Below are 14,285 nucleotides of genomic sequence, written 5' to 3' on the forward strand. Positions count from 1 at the left end.
TTGGGTGACTTGTTTTTTGCTCAATAACGGAGCAAAGTGGTTGGTTTAACTTGATCTTTTAACAACTTATACCAATAAAAAGTCTTCACATGTTCAAAAGCATACTTTTTTACACACTTTTAATGAGATGCTTCATATTTATCTCCATCCGCTGTTGTTGTTAACAGATAGGGCTCTTGCATTTGCCATCATCACAGCAGGAGATCCATTTGTCAAACAGGCAAACTTGATACAGGGCGTCATTGTGCTCCTTTCAACAGGTCCAAACGGTGACACTGCCCCTCCTACTCCCGCGGGACAAGCCTTAACCCCCACCCCGTCCCCATCTCACTGTCATCCCTCATCTCGAAAAGGAGGCTTTGTCACAACGTCTCACTTTGGCAGTTTAACTTGATAGTTACCATTGAGTGCTTGTGGGTGGCAAAGGGTACAATTTCCTCTCTGCCAGATAATACACTTCAACAATTACTGGAACCTTCCCATGGCGCATCCACATATCCTTTTTCTATTTGCCTTCTGTCCATGATCTCTTGGTTGTCTGTCCATCTATCTTTCTATTATTCACAATCAAGGTTTTGCATATGGATGGTATGGACCTGTCCCTTCCAATATTTGAGCAAACTTCTCATTTGCTTTATCTTCTATCGCACACACACTGAGACTGGGGAGCAGAATCTGTTGTTGACTGTTGCAGAGAAATGCACTTCTGGTGTGATCATTGGTTGTAGCCAGCTATGAGGTCACCGAGCTCCGGTCCTTATTTCCACAAAAAGCCCTATGTCTCGATTACAAGTCACAAGTTACACCAACCTCCAAGTTGGTGTAGTTCTGGTTCAATAGCACAAATAACACCGCTGGTTTGAATGTTTATGATCTAATGGATCAACAGCCTGTACTTTATCAGATTTGATGAGGTTTACATTTGTGTGGACAATAAGACACACAGTAGTGAGATTTATGCTTTATCAAAAGTCTTGTTTGTTAGTATCAGTTTTACTTGCTGAAACACATATGAGTTAGTCAATTCCAGAGGTTTATAAATTAATGAAGTGAATTTAAGAGTAGGCTTTGGACTTTCCTCTTTGATAACTCTGATAGTTAGGGCTGGCTGAGGTTTGTCTTTGTCCAGCCCCCAGATATGCTGCAATAGGCCTAGACTGCTGGGGGACATTGTAGGATGCACTGAGCTCCTCTCTCCTCTTCTCTCTCTCCTTCTGGATGAATTCATGTGCCATTTATGCACATCACAAACTCTGCTTCTTTCTCCGGAGTCTTTGTGCTTTCTTGTCTCACTGGATCGTGGTTTTATTTGGACCCTGGTCCTGCCTCCTGCCTACTGCCTCCTGCCTCATGTCTCCTGCCTCCTGCCTACTGCCTCCTGCCTCATGCCTCCTGCCTCCTGCCTCCTGCCTCCTGCCTCCTGCCTCCTGCCTCCTGCCTCCTGCCTCCTGCCTCATGCCTCATGCCTCCTGCCTCCTGCCTCCTGCCTCCTGCCTCCTGCCTCCTATGTGAATCATTTATATCATATGCATTGACTGTGTTGTAACTCTGTTATGTTGCTCATTCTGTACACATGACATCTATTGCAGGTTTTCCTGAACCAATGTGAGGGTTCTAGGACCGAGGATCTCGTATGAAAAGCCCTCTGAGGCCAATTGGCAATTTGTGATTTTGGGCAATTTTGTCGCATGCACTTTAAAAAAGGTTAAAGACACAAAAGACGGGGGAAAGAAATCCCTGAAGGTGTTTTGACTCAGCAAGGAAGTGTTCGACGCTCACCCCCCATGTATGTGTCCCCCACCAATGTTGAAACCAAATCTACGCCCTGGATAGCAATCAATCTTTGCTTCCCTCCCACTGCTCCGTGGAGCAGATAGTGGAATATTGCAAGCAGACCTACCAGCTATGATTTATCTTGACATCTCTGCAGCAGGCGAGAACCAACCGACTCTGTAAGAAATCAAGACAATGAGACAAACTCCTGCGAGCTCATTCTTGCTATTTATTTATACCATGAGATGCCCTGGCCTTTGCTAAACATCTGCTTCAAGCCATGTACCCCTATTTGAACAGACTGTTGACATTATTTTTTAGTCTCGGCTGTAAAGCGGTAATGGGAGCTTCCTTAAGGTCATCTCTGTTGCACAAATCAGACCGGGCAGACTAGAACATTACTGAATGTCATTGAAATAGTTTCTGAGTCGATTCAATGTGCTGCTTTTTACTGAAGGTTACTCAATGGGTGGTTCGGATTCAAACATGCTTCCTTTGCTCTCTCTCTCTCTCTCTCTCTCTCTCTCTCTCTCTCTTTCTCTCTCTCTTTTTCTCTCTCTCTCTCTCTCTTTTTCTTTCTCTCTGACTGGATTAAATTAATTAAAAAAGCACATTCATGTACCATGGGGAGATTAAAATCCACACGTGTGCCTGATCATGTATTCCACGTTAATGAGAGTAATGATCGAGCTGAACTCCTGCCAGCTAATCCATCTTTCTTTTACTTGAGGGGCCTCTCAGGGCTTTTAGCACATGCAGGGGTTGTGTTTGGATTCAATTTAAATGTGTGCAGTCTCACTTATTAAGCTTAGAATTCTCAGGTGAAATACCAGCAAGCTGTGGGTCTTTACAGGATAAGAGAAAAACACGACCACACTATTGTACCTTGTGAAAGGAATTTTTGTAAGACGGTCAGAAAGCTAATGGGACCATGAATATGGTTTCGCCTGAGGGAGAAAGCGGACATCCTTGTCTTCGACCCTTGCGAATGAAACTAAACTAATTAAAATTACTGAGTTGCGAATTCTGGAGTGAATGAAGGCTACATTTGGATCGTGGATCAGAAACTTTATGATAGTTTTTAATACTTTAATACGTTTGTAGAAACCTGAGAAAATGTGTTTGTTGAAATGGAATTGTAATATACATATACTTGTATATTAGTTGTAATGCTATGGTAATGTTGTGTTAATATTAGTATTACTATTCTTGTGTACTTTTTCTTTTTTGATGCATTGGCAACTTTTTTATCTTTTCATGCCAATAAAGCCACATTGAATCGAGTGGAACAAAAAGTCTAAATCAAAGTCAATGTCAAAATATCTGAATTCCATAACTGTTATAAAATGAACTAAGCAGGATAACCAAATGCACACTGGCATTTACTCCATAATCTGCATTCCTTAAAACTGCTAAAAGTGCAGCAGTAGACCACATTGATCCGAACTCAAGTTGTGCGTTCGTGGGAAAAAGTTTAAGATCACGAACCTGAAGCACGTTAAGTGAATCTCAAGCACATATGATAGTCTCCTCACCTTTTTACCTCCACCTACCTACCATCTTCCCGCCTCCCCCCAATGCACATACAAACACACACACAGACACACACACACACGCACACACACACACACACACACACACACACACACACACACACACACACACACACACACACACACTCACACACTCCCTTGAGGGCGATCCTTTACGAGGCTTCCCTCACTCTCTCTGAGCAGCGTGCTCAGTGGGGACCACGGCATGAATGAACGACCTGGAAATCTCACTGTTTCAAATGACGGGTGTGCGGAAGTGGAGCTGGCCCATTATGCTTCCAAAGATACATTCACAAAAAAAAAAGAAAGAAGAGAGACACACACATGGGGAGAGGTATGGCCCCACCCAGCCTGCTCGTCCTCCCCCACCAGGGACTCCACTAACATGACATCATGTCTCTGTCACAGAGCAGACTGCATTGTTGTCAGTGACTGGCTCTAACTTTCTGCTTTCCCTCTCCCTCCCTCCTCTTGTCCGCTCCCTCATGTTCCTTTTTTCTTTTTTTCTCCCTCTCTCCCCTTGTCCTCTTCTCTTTTTGTTTTGTTTTCACAAACAACAAAGGGACGCCACAGTCAAGGCTGGAGACATCCTTCCTCTCTCTGTCCATTTAAAAAGACAGCTCCCCCTCCCATTCCTCCACTTGAATAGAAAACATGCACGCACACACACACACACACACACACACACACACACACACACACACACACACACACACACACACACACACACACACACACACACACACGGGACCTTTGGCTAAGCCCACAGCTTTACATTGGCCTCTAATTTCTTTTTACAGCAATGCCCATGTGCACACCGTGGAGCGCCCTGCCATGATTCCCTCCTCTCTCATACACACAATCATGCACAAAAATACAGACAGACACACACACACACACACACACACACACACACACACACACACACACAACCACACAACTGGCTGCCAACCCATCATTTATCAACGCCTCACTGGGAGGTTTTCTCACAGACACCCGAGGTGACGTCCCACTTGCCTCTTGATGAACTGCTACCACCCAGATTCATTTACCATAACTGATAGGAAGTGAGGTCTTGTGTGGGCCACTTCACTTGTGGAAAACTTTACCTAAAATGTTCACGTTACAATTGTTATGTTAAATTACATAACATTAGTTTTTTATTTATCATTGCCACAATGGTTTCAACAGCCAATAACCTCCAGAATGTTGTTTTCTTAAACTTCAATCATCAGAGGTAATATGGAGCTGAGATTAATAGCAGAACATGTACTATAGATATAACTTCCCCAAAGGCACCATGCTGTATTAATGATTTGGTCCATTATGTACTTCATTGCTCATAGTACATAGTGCTTTTCATGTGCTGCTTCTTTTTCTTTTCTTTTGTTCTCTATCTGTCAAGAGTCACAGCAAGTGCTGCCATGTATCAGCAGAAGTCATGGCACTTCTGGGGAATGATTTATCTTTATCAGAAATGCTTCTCCCTGTTTGGGTTCCATGTGTTTGAACTCGGCACAATAAGCAGTTAGTTGCCTGAAAAAAGAAATGCATAAAAGAAGTCTGTTTGAAGTATATAGGGTTCATTTTTGGTGTGACATATTGCTTCTATCAGCTGCAGTGCTTGGTCAAAATATTACTCTTAATCCAGTTGCTGAAATAAAGCACTTTTCTGCTTTAGCACATTTGTTCTCATTCAAGGATACTCTCGCCTCTGTTTTCATTTTTGGAAATACTGAGAAACATTAAGTGGGCTGATTATAACTCATACGGGTCATTTACTCTCTTTTTAAATCCACCTTTTGGGTTTCACAATAAATAAAGGACCACTTAGAGGTATTATTCACACCCTGTCGTACAGAAGCAGAAATAATGTGTTTATCCAGCAGTGTCCTGTTTGCTCAAATGTAGTCCTGATGTTTTATCATACACTTTATCCTACACTGTCATCATTTTTTTTTAAACTTTTTTCACATATTACGCAGTATATGTGTGAACAGTAAATCATGTTTAGTGTCTGAAGTAAGACTTTCTGGAACCAATGGAGGCAGAAACAGAGCTGTGCATCTGCCGGGTCTCTTAGGAATACTCCTCATATGTGACATTAAAGAGAATCACAGACACGTAACACTGTGCTACACATTGGACTTGAGTGTGTAATGAGACCTGGACCAATCGTATGATGGAGCCCTTCTATGTTTTGTTTGGAGAAAAAAAGGTGCAATGAGGTGTTTTTCATACGCACGGATCTCTGAACATTATTAATGAGCTTTGGTGTTTTCCTCTAGTAACTCTACCCATGAATCACCACGAGGAGTGATTGCTTTCCTTTACTTTGGCACAGCATACCTGACAGACGTGATTACTGTTGAGTCAGATGTTGCAAAAGTATACTGTATGTGTTGAGATATCTGTTTCACAGCGGCCTGATAAAGGCCCGATGGGGATTAAAAGTCAGCCTTCATGTTAAACGATATCATGATTGGTTCAGTTAATAGTATTCCAGTCTTGGCTTTTATTGCAGCCTTTGTGGCCTGAAGAGAAAATCAACCCTGACAAATCCCTCAGAACATCTGGATGTTTGGGGTCTCTTCATTGTCATCATCAGGACTCATCAGTATCCAAACATTGTTGGAATTATCTGTTCATTGTGGTATGTTTTTAAACAGGATCACATTTATAATATTGTTTTGAAGAAATTATGGATAATACATTTGAATGCAACAAATTTTACCTCGTAATGATGTAAATTATTATACGACTTTCAGCACCACACACACAATACACTTGAGGCAAACATTTTGCCATTCCAAAAAGCCTGATGTAATACATAACTTTGCTTATCGTTTTTACACAATACTCATCACATAGCATGAATATCAAAGCAGTCATGTCTGCCAAAGTATTGACCTTCAGTTGTTTCATTGTTTCATTGTCACATATTACTTGATTGGGTACTAAAACATAAGCATAAAAGACTCTGAAATCACACGCTTGTATATTTTCATTAATAGTCACTGCTTTAACATTTGAACGTCCCAAATGATATCACTCACTCTTCAAAAATCTCTTTTAGATGATTTAATGGAAAAACATATTTTACAACAGCCCAAATTGTTTTAAAGTTCATAACATTAACACGTACATGTCAGCCCCACCAAACACTTTGACTAAAGTGATTGGTAGTTTGACTCTGGTTTCCAAATTCGAGTGGATGATTCAGAGGGGGAATTTCACTTTGGGCCTTGATGTTTTTACAAGGTTTTTTTTAAATTAATATATAAGGTAGAGCCCAATCAAAACCATTTGGCTTCTTTCTTCCCACTTTTGTCTTGTCTCACAACTCAGAAAAATACAATAGATAAATCAAAGTATGCATTTAATCTGGCAGTTACTTGGCAGTCAGCTAAAAACAACAACAAAGCCCAGATGTAAAATGTTGCACAGCGGAGCTGCTCAGTGATTCAAACAGTGATTCAACCATCAGTCAGTGGCAGTCTCACCGTCCAATGAGTCCTCGGGTGAAATGGGTAACGCCAAGTGATGACAGTTGTTGTAAGTGACCCTTAACTTTTCATAGTTCCTGTTTCATGTCACGACCCCATTGACCATCAACTGATACACTCGGCCAAAGGCTCCATCCCAAAAGCCTTTTCGGTCCAGCTGTCTCCTCAGGCCATGACTGACTCCTGAGACAAACCCACTATACTCACCCAACTCCAATTATTATATCAGGTCTCCAGGCCTTTGTTTTGAGGCTTTGAAAGATGTTTTTTTGTGTTTGTTTGAGAAATTATGGGTGTCCGGTCTGCAAAGAGGGGGAAAAGAATTACCTGGGATAGAAAATAGAGCGACTACAATGCTTTCACAATGCTTTTTGCTTCTCCTTTCTCTTACCAATACCTCATGGTGCAACCTGACTCCCCTTCTATTTTAACTGTGTGTTTATCTAAGCGTCTCCACGGGACAGGCTGATGTGATTCTTTAGTGGACATCCTTTCAGTGTTCCACTATAAGAAAAGAGCAGGATTCCCATGCAATCTATTCTTCTCACACAACCAACAACTGGCCTATACACACATAGTAAAGTCACTCACACACACATAATGTACATGGATACTACCTATGTCCCACCATAAATGTTTCTTGAAAGGAGTGATATGTAATTAAAGAAAAAAAGGTGAACAGATGATCAAACAAACAGGCTAACACACTAATTAATCAAATAGATTTTAGATTTAAGCTAAATAAAATCTACCTGTAATAATGTGTCTTTATCTTTTTAACAGTTGTGTGATGGCACTCTGTTTTCACTTAGTGTATCATCTTTCTCTTGGGATTCAGCACATTGGACAGCTCAGGTTTTAAGTGCCTTGATTTGACTCCGTGACATAATCTTAAACGTTTGTTCACACATGCACAGGCCTTACATCACATTTCCCTCAAAGTGGTATAAAAGCTTGTCTTGAAAGTTAAAAGTTAAAGGTTCTGAAGGATAACAAGCACAACAACTCTCTATCTAGGCAAACCAGTGTGATTGACTCAGAATTGCATTAATAAGTATGTTCAATCTACATCTGATAGTAGTAATAGTCTGTTTATCAGAGGAAATGGTTTGCATATCTTTGTCATTATGTGGAGGAATGAGCCTGTATGGAGCTCCATTTATCACTGTGACTTTTTTTGTTTACTCCTGTAATATAATCTGAGGCCTACCGTGAGATAAAATCAGCGAGGGGACGGCTTTATACTCCTACGTGACACTGAGCGTATCTCTCCATCATCTGCTGGAGGATAAGGCAGACCTGACAGACAGTTTTAAACTGAGGGTCACTGTACTGGATTCAGGGCCTGAGATTTATCGTGGTAAATCCTGAATTGCATGGCTTTAGACTGTGAGGTTGACTGAGGTACTGTGGTAGTTTGGCATGACATTTGTGGGCATCTAGTGGAGAAACAAGATTAAGAGTCAACAGCCATACTAGTGTCTCTGTGAGGCTGTACTCAGCATGTAATATCAGCATGCAAATCACCAGGACAATGCTAACATGCTGATGTTTAGTAGGTATAATGCTAAACATGTTCACCAACTTAGTTTATGCTAAGCATGCTAACATTTATGATTAGATCACAACGTACAGGACTGACTGGTATGTAATTAGTTTTGAGGGATGTGTGAACAAACAGAATTATTGGACATGCAAATAGCATTATGGTGCTAGGTGAAAGGTTAGCGGATCACCAAATACATAAACCAACAATTCATCCTGAGGGGGCATGGATGTGTGTTTCAAATTGCATGACAATACATCCAAAAGACGCACAGAGATTTCTCTCAAACCCATAAATGTCAACCTCATGGTGGTGCGAGAGGAAAAGTCATTACGATTCATCATCAGGTAACCAATGTCAGCACAAAATGTCCTTTGTGTAGCTGTTGAGATGTTTCTCTTGGTAAGTGAAAGCTTTGAGCTCATGGTGGTGCTAAAGAGAACGTCAAAGGATCACCATAGTCATTAGACTTATTCTCTTGGGAACATGAATGTGTTCACAAAATTTCATGGCAATCCATTGAACAACGGTTGAGACTGAAAGTGGTGGCCCGACTGTCAGAACAGTTGACATTACCACCCCGCACAAACAAACTCAAGGCACTCATGGCACTGAACATTAAACAGGTCTAACTGTTAGTTATAAAAAAGACTGCAGGGCAGAAAGTGATGATATTGTTTCTTAAAAGTGAGCGCTGCTTTACCACTGTGCGAGAGATCAGGTCAGACCCAGTCATAGCGTATGTGTTTTTCCACCCAGGGGTGACATCAGAGCCCACCATGCCCCTCTTGGCTGCTGAGAGGTGTTTTTAACCACGATACACACACACACACACACACACACACACACACACACACACACACACACACACACACACACACACACACAGAGAGAGAGAGAGAGTGGTGAGTCAGCAGCACGGTTCAGGTGTGTTTTTTGGGGGGTCTGGAGTTCAGCCCTTTGGTCTGAGTATTAGGAGACAGTGAAGTCATAACACTCAGTATTTCCATTGTCTGATGTTGTGTTACTGGAGTGATGCACAGCTTGTGTGAGTGGTCCCTGAAATACTCTGGCAGAGCTTGTTTGCATTAGTCACAGCTGCTGATATGTACGCAGTTGAAAGGTAGCAATACTTCTTATTGGAATCACCTGCTCCGTATCTGAACAGATTCATGGTGTAATACTATTAATAATGAAATACCATATCAGCAATTCAATCTCTAATTGTCTGAAAACTGTGTGCTCTTCTTCGTGGACATCCCCCCCCCTCCCCCCCAGTTTGTCGAACATGTCAGCATATTTATAAGATACAAAAAGGCTACCCTGCTGGTCTCGGTCTGGTTTACAGTTTGATTGTGTGCATATGTGGTAATATAGTGATTCAGTGCCAGGATATCAAAACCCTGCATCAGCACTTCCCCTCCTGTCCACGAGTACGGGATTTTCCCATAAAATGCAATGGCAAATAAACAAAATCAACACGCATTAAAACAGGAACATTATATCCAATGTGGCAACTACAGTAAGGACTGTGGGCACCAATAATGCCTGTCTCCGTTGTTTATACCTAAAACAGCTGCTCCGCTGAGTGCACCGCATGTTATTCAAGACCAAACTGGATTACAGTGCTTTTCACTAATATCACAATATCACTTGTCCTCATATGGTAATTGACTGCATGTACACAGCATCTGCTTACATGTGAGTTGGACTTTGCCCTCAAACCAAATCCCTGATGGAGCTTAGAAAGGTAAACTGATCTCATTCCCTGAATAATAATGCATTATAAGACAACAACCACAGCGAAATATGAGCTCCCAGTCCAACTCTCACTCTGTAAATCAAATAATTGTGTTTACCAATTCACTGGGTAAGATTACCCTTAGCCTACACTTCTGACTGTCATCCGCCATCATACTCAGGAACCCATCTTTCTAACTGGTGGCATACAAATCAGTCATGATGTTATAAGTAGGCCCCTTTAATAGGCAAGAAGCCATAAACCAAAACAGGGAAAGGGTCCCGAGCCTTAATTTGTCCAGAAAGCTCCTATTCACATCTCCCTTCCTTGTTATCTTGGGTTTCACCTGTGGATGCAGGGGACAGTGGTGTCCTTGTTTGATTCTAATTATGGTCCTCACCTCAAAAGTTTCCCCCTGGGAACTTCCCTCCTCCCCCTCCAAGGGGTCTAAAGACACTCAGACTGACTCATTAAGTGTCAAGGAAAATTAAGACAAGCCAGAGCTGTCTGAGAGGACGCTGGAGTCTCACTGGAGACACTCTCTGTCAATTGTCTTATCTTCTCTGGCATGTGGAAGTGTCTCCGCAGGCCTGTTGACTGCTGAAAGATGAATGAGCTCATCGAGATGCTAGACCCTGAGCAGAGTTTTGGGTTTGCTGCCCCAGACATCAGTCTCGGGTCACTTTTGTGTGAGCTCTTTTATATTTAAGCTTAGAATGGGTAACCAAGCTGATCCGAGATCTGTGCGGCTGACACATATAGCCCTTATAAAGTGTTTAGAGTTATACATATCAGCCATCTCCTAAGACAAATGAGATTATAAGAGCAAACGATGCAACTCGAAACACATGTCTCAGCAGTCTTTTTTTTCTTCATTCTTTGGCAGCAGGTCCAGTAATTAGGGAAGCCAACCACATCCTTATTTACTCTGTTCTGATAGATTTTTTTAAACTCAAATTTCTGTTTCCAATATAGCCTTTCATCACTTTGCGCATTGATAAGATATGGATGGCTAGATGTACCAGGCCGGTATGGATCAGTATCACAAATGGATCAGATAAGCACAAACAAAGCATTTTCCTCAGAAGGATAATTATACAGTCATATAATACTTCCTCCTCCTCTGCATCCTCTTACACATTGCTGCAGCAATGAATGATTCCTCATGAGCAGGACTTTCCTTGTGCCACTTCAAATTGGCTTAAATGTCAACAGACGGAAAAAAGACAATTCAGCATCGTAAAGGTCAGCTCAATCAAGCACGTTTAACTCTTCAATGCAACGCACAAAGCCTATTCTTTGTGTACTGGGGAAGGTAATTTAGTGGTTGGGTTCTGCCCTCCTGTGGTCAGCACAGCAACTCTCAAGGTGTCTCATAGGTACAATGCATTTGCCTGACAATTATCTCTGGAGACAAAGACCCTTTGGTTGCATGTAGTTTCAAATGTTCCCTTTGTTTTGCGTTACTCAGATCGTCAGCACATTTTGACATGTCACAGTAAGAAAAGCCCTTATACAATACATGATGGCTGAATTCCATTTAGCTGCTTCAGTTTCAAGGCCCTGGTATTGTGAATCTGCTCATCCTTTTTTTCCTCAATAAATACATACAATTGCTGGGAGTCATGAAGCCAATCAATGTGAGGGAGAGGAAATGAAAAATAAATCATGAAGGAAAGCAGGTATAATATATCAATAACGCTTGCCTGACCTGGTGAAAGCTGCAGGTGGTTTCATTGTGGATATTCCACCAGAATAGCTGCTCCACCTTCCAGCTGCGATGCCTCTAGAAAGCTTCTGAAGCAGCTGTCCGCTCTGCTCCGTTAAAAAACCCAGAGTCCGTCGTCTATTTCTGACGGAGCCACGTGTGTCGCACAAAGCAGCTTGAGCTTGTCAATTTAACTAACTAACGAACAAACTATATGTGAAATATAGATATAATCATAATATAATTACGAGGATGAATCTATTTTTAACAACTCAAACACAGCCACACATCTTTGATCCATGTCGTTCATAACTGGACTTTGAACGGTTTAATTAATTAACTTTGTCTGCAGTCTACAGCATGCTGTTCTGGCAATTAATGAATTGTCTTCCACTTAATTTCTTTTATTTGATCGCAATAATCTTGAAGGACATGATATGAAATATGATCCGACCCCATACTCATAATTGTTTTGTGGATTTACAGTGAAATAGTTAATCAGTTGTAATGGGGTTTTATGTGTGTTTCCCTTTCTCTCTTTTTTTAAACTTCAACTGTATTAGATTCGTCATACATACATAAAATGTACACTTCAAAAAGACACTTCAACATGCAAACTATAAAGAGACCAGGGATTGAACCAGTTACTCTTCCAGTCTCCGTCCCTCACACATAAATACAAACACACACAAACACAAAGTATGGGGGCCCTCAAAGAAAAGTTGCCTTGGGCCCCCTGTTGTTTAGAACCAGGCCTGTTCACTACCACACTATCATGACTTGCTGCTTGCATGCTGTACTGCGCAGTATATTGTTTGGCACCTCAAGTGTCTGACGTCTACAACCCAATGCTGGTGTCATTATGTTTTGTTGCGGCTCGATCCATTTCTTGAAAATTCTCATCAGAAGTGCAAGCTGGCTGGGATCGTTGAATGAATCTGTCAAATAAAAAGATAAAATAGTTTCAGTCCTTGTGTCTGATTGGCTTGAAGCCGTTGTAAAACACTCACACAGCTGTGACCGCATTACATCAGTATCAGTGCTGCAAACAAATTGTTACACAAAGTTAGATTTTGTTTAGAATTTTGATTTACTGTGTTGGTTAAGCGTGGAGGAGTGCTTGGTGGAAGGAGATGGACAGGTTAGAGGAGGAGGATAGAAAGATAGATAGATGTCATGTTTTTAATAAAGCATTAAGACTTAAGGCCGTGATTCACAGTGATTTTATAACAGCTAAGGGGCGTTGTTAGGCACGACATGGAGGATCCTCTCGTGGCTCATTGTTTAATTCTACAATGAAACTAGAAAGCTACTTCTAGGCAAATTCAATATTACAAAATATAAATAATTTACACATACAGTATTTTCAATTGTATGAATAGAGAGCATGGAGGTGTATTCTTTGTAGTACTATATAATAAAACAATCTAGACGCAAACGTTCCCTTACTGTATTTCCGAGCTCTCATTCAGCAGTGTGCCATCATGCGGCCTAGGTGTGGAACTTGAGACAGAATAAATGGATTTGGAGAACATACAGCTGTTTCCTTTGGAGTTAAGTATCATATTAGTCTGAGCTGCTCCTCAGGAATATATGTATTCTGTAATTCTCGTAGTTGTCTTATTGCTGCCTGAGGAATAAAGGTGCTAGGACAGAAAAGTCACAGCAATTAACTAACAAGTGGAGACAATGTGCAGGAGCTTGTTCACTAATGCTAACAGCTGAAACGGCATCGGCGCTTCAAATTGCTATCAAAATACTCACTTCACTCAGACGAGTAACAGAAATGTTGGCTTGTGTGTACGTGGTGATTTAAAATGAATAATAAAAAAGGCCCATAATATGGATAATAGATTTCCTGCAGTTGAAAGGGAAGCTTGGATAATTTTGTTCATTGTGAACTCTGCCGAAGCATGAAACCACACAGAGGAGCCTGCAAGAGCTGCTCTTTCAACCACAGCCAACATATGTCCAGAGTTTGGTCTGTCCCTCAGCACTCTACAGTGCTTTCCAACCCAAGTCATGTTTCTGCCCACCTACTGCTATTATTGACACAAAGCTGTTGATTGTTTTATTTTTGTAGATTGTTTCTTGTTGATGGGATCCAAATTCTAATGGCTCACATTTAACACATTAATCATGATGTAATAACCACCTGCACCAAGTGGAGGATTTTGATGATCTGATGGCTGAGCTAAATGTTTATATGTGAATGTTTTCCTTTTTTAAACACCACACAATCTGAATGAACACTTTAGGCTCGGTGTTGATTAAACTGTGTGAAGGCGCAATTGATCAAATTAAATGATTAAAGAAGATAATTAAAGGAATAAATCAGTTTTATGATTCGTGGTGAAGGAGGCCGAACGTTCGTTCACATTCACTCTATGCTGAAACCAGCGGGTTAAGCGCCACAGAGGACCCCATCTCTGGCATTTACACTCACCAGCTGCATTCT

The sequence above is a fragment of the Taurulus bubalis genome (assembly GCF_910589615.1).
Source record: "Taurulus bubalis genome assembly, chromosome: 6".
Taxonomy (NCBI): Eukaryota; Metazoa; Chordata; class Actinopteri; order Perciformes; family Cottidae; genus Taurulus; species Taurulus bubalis.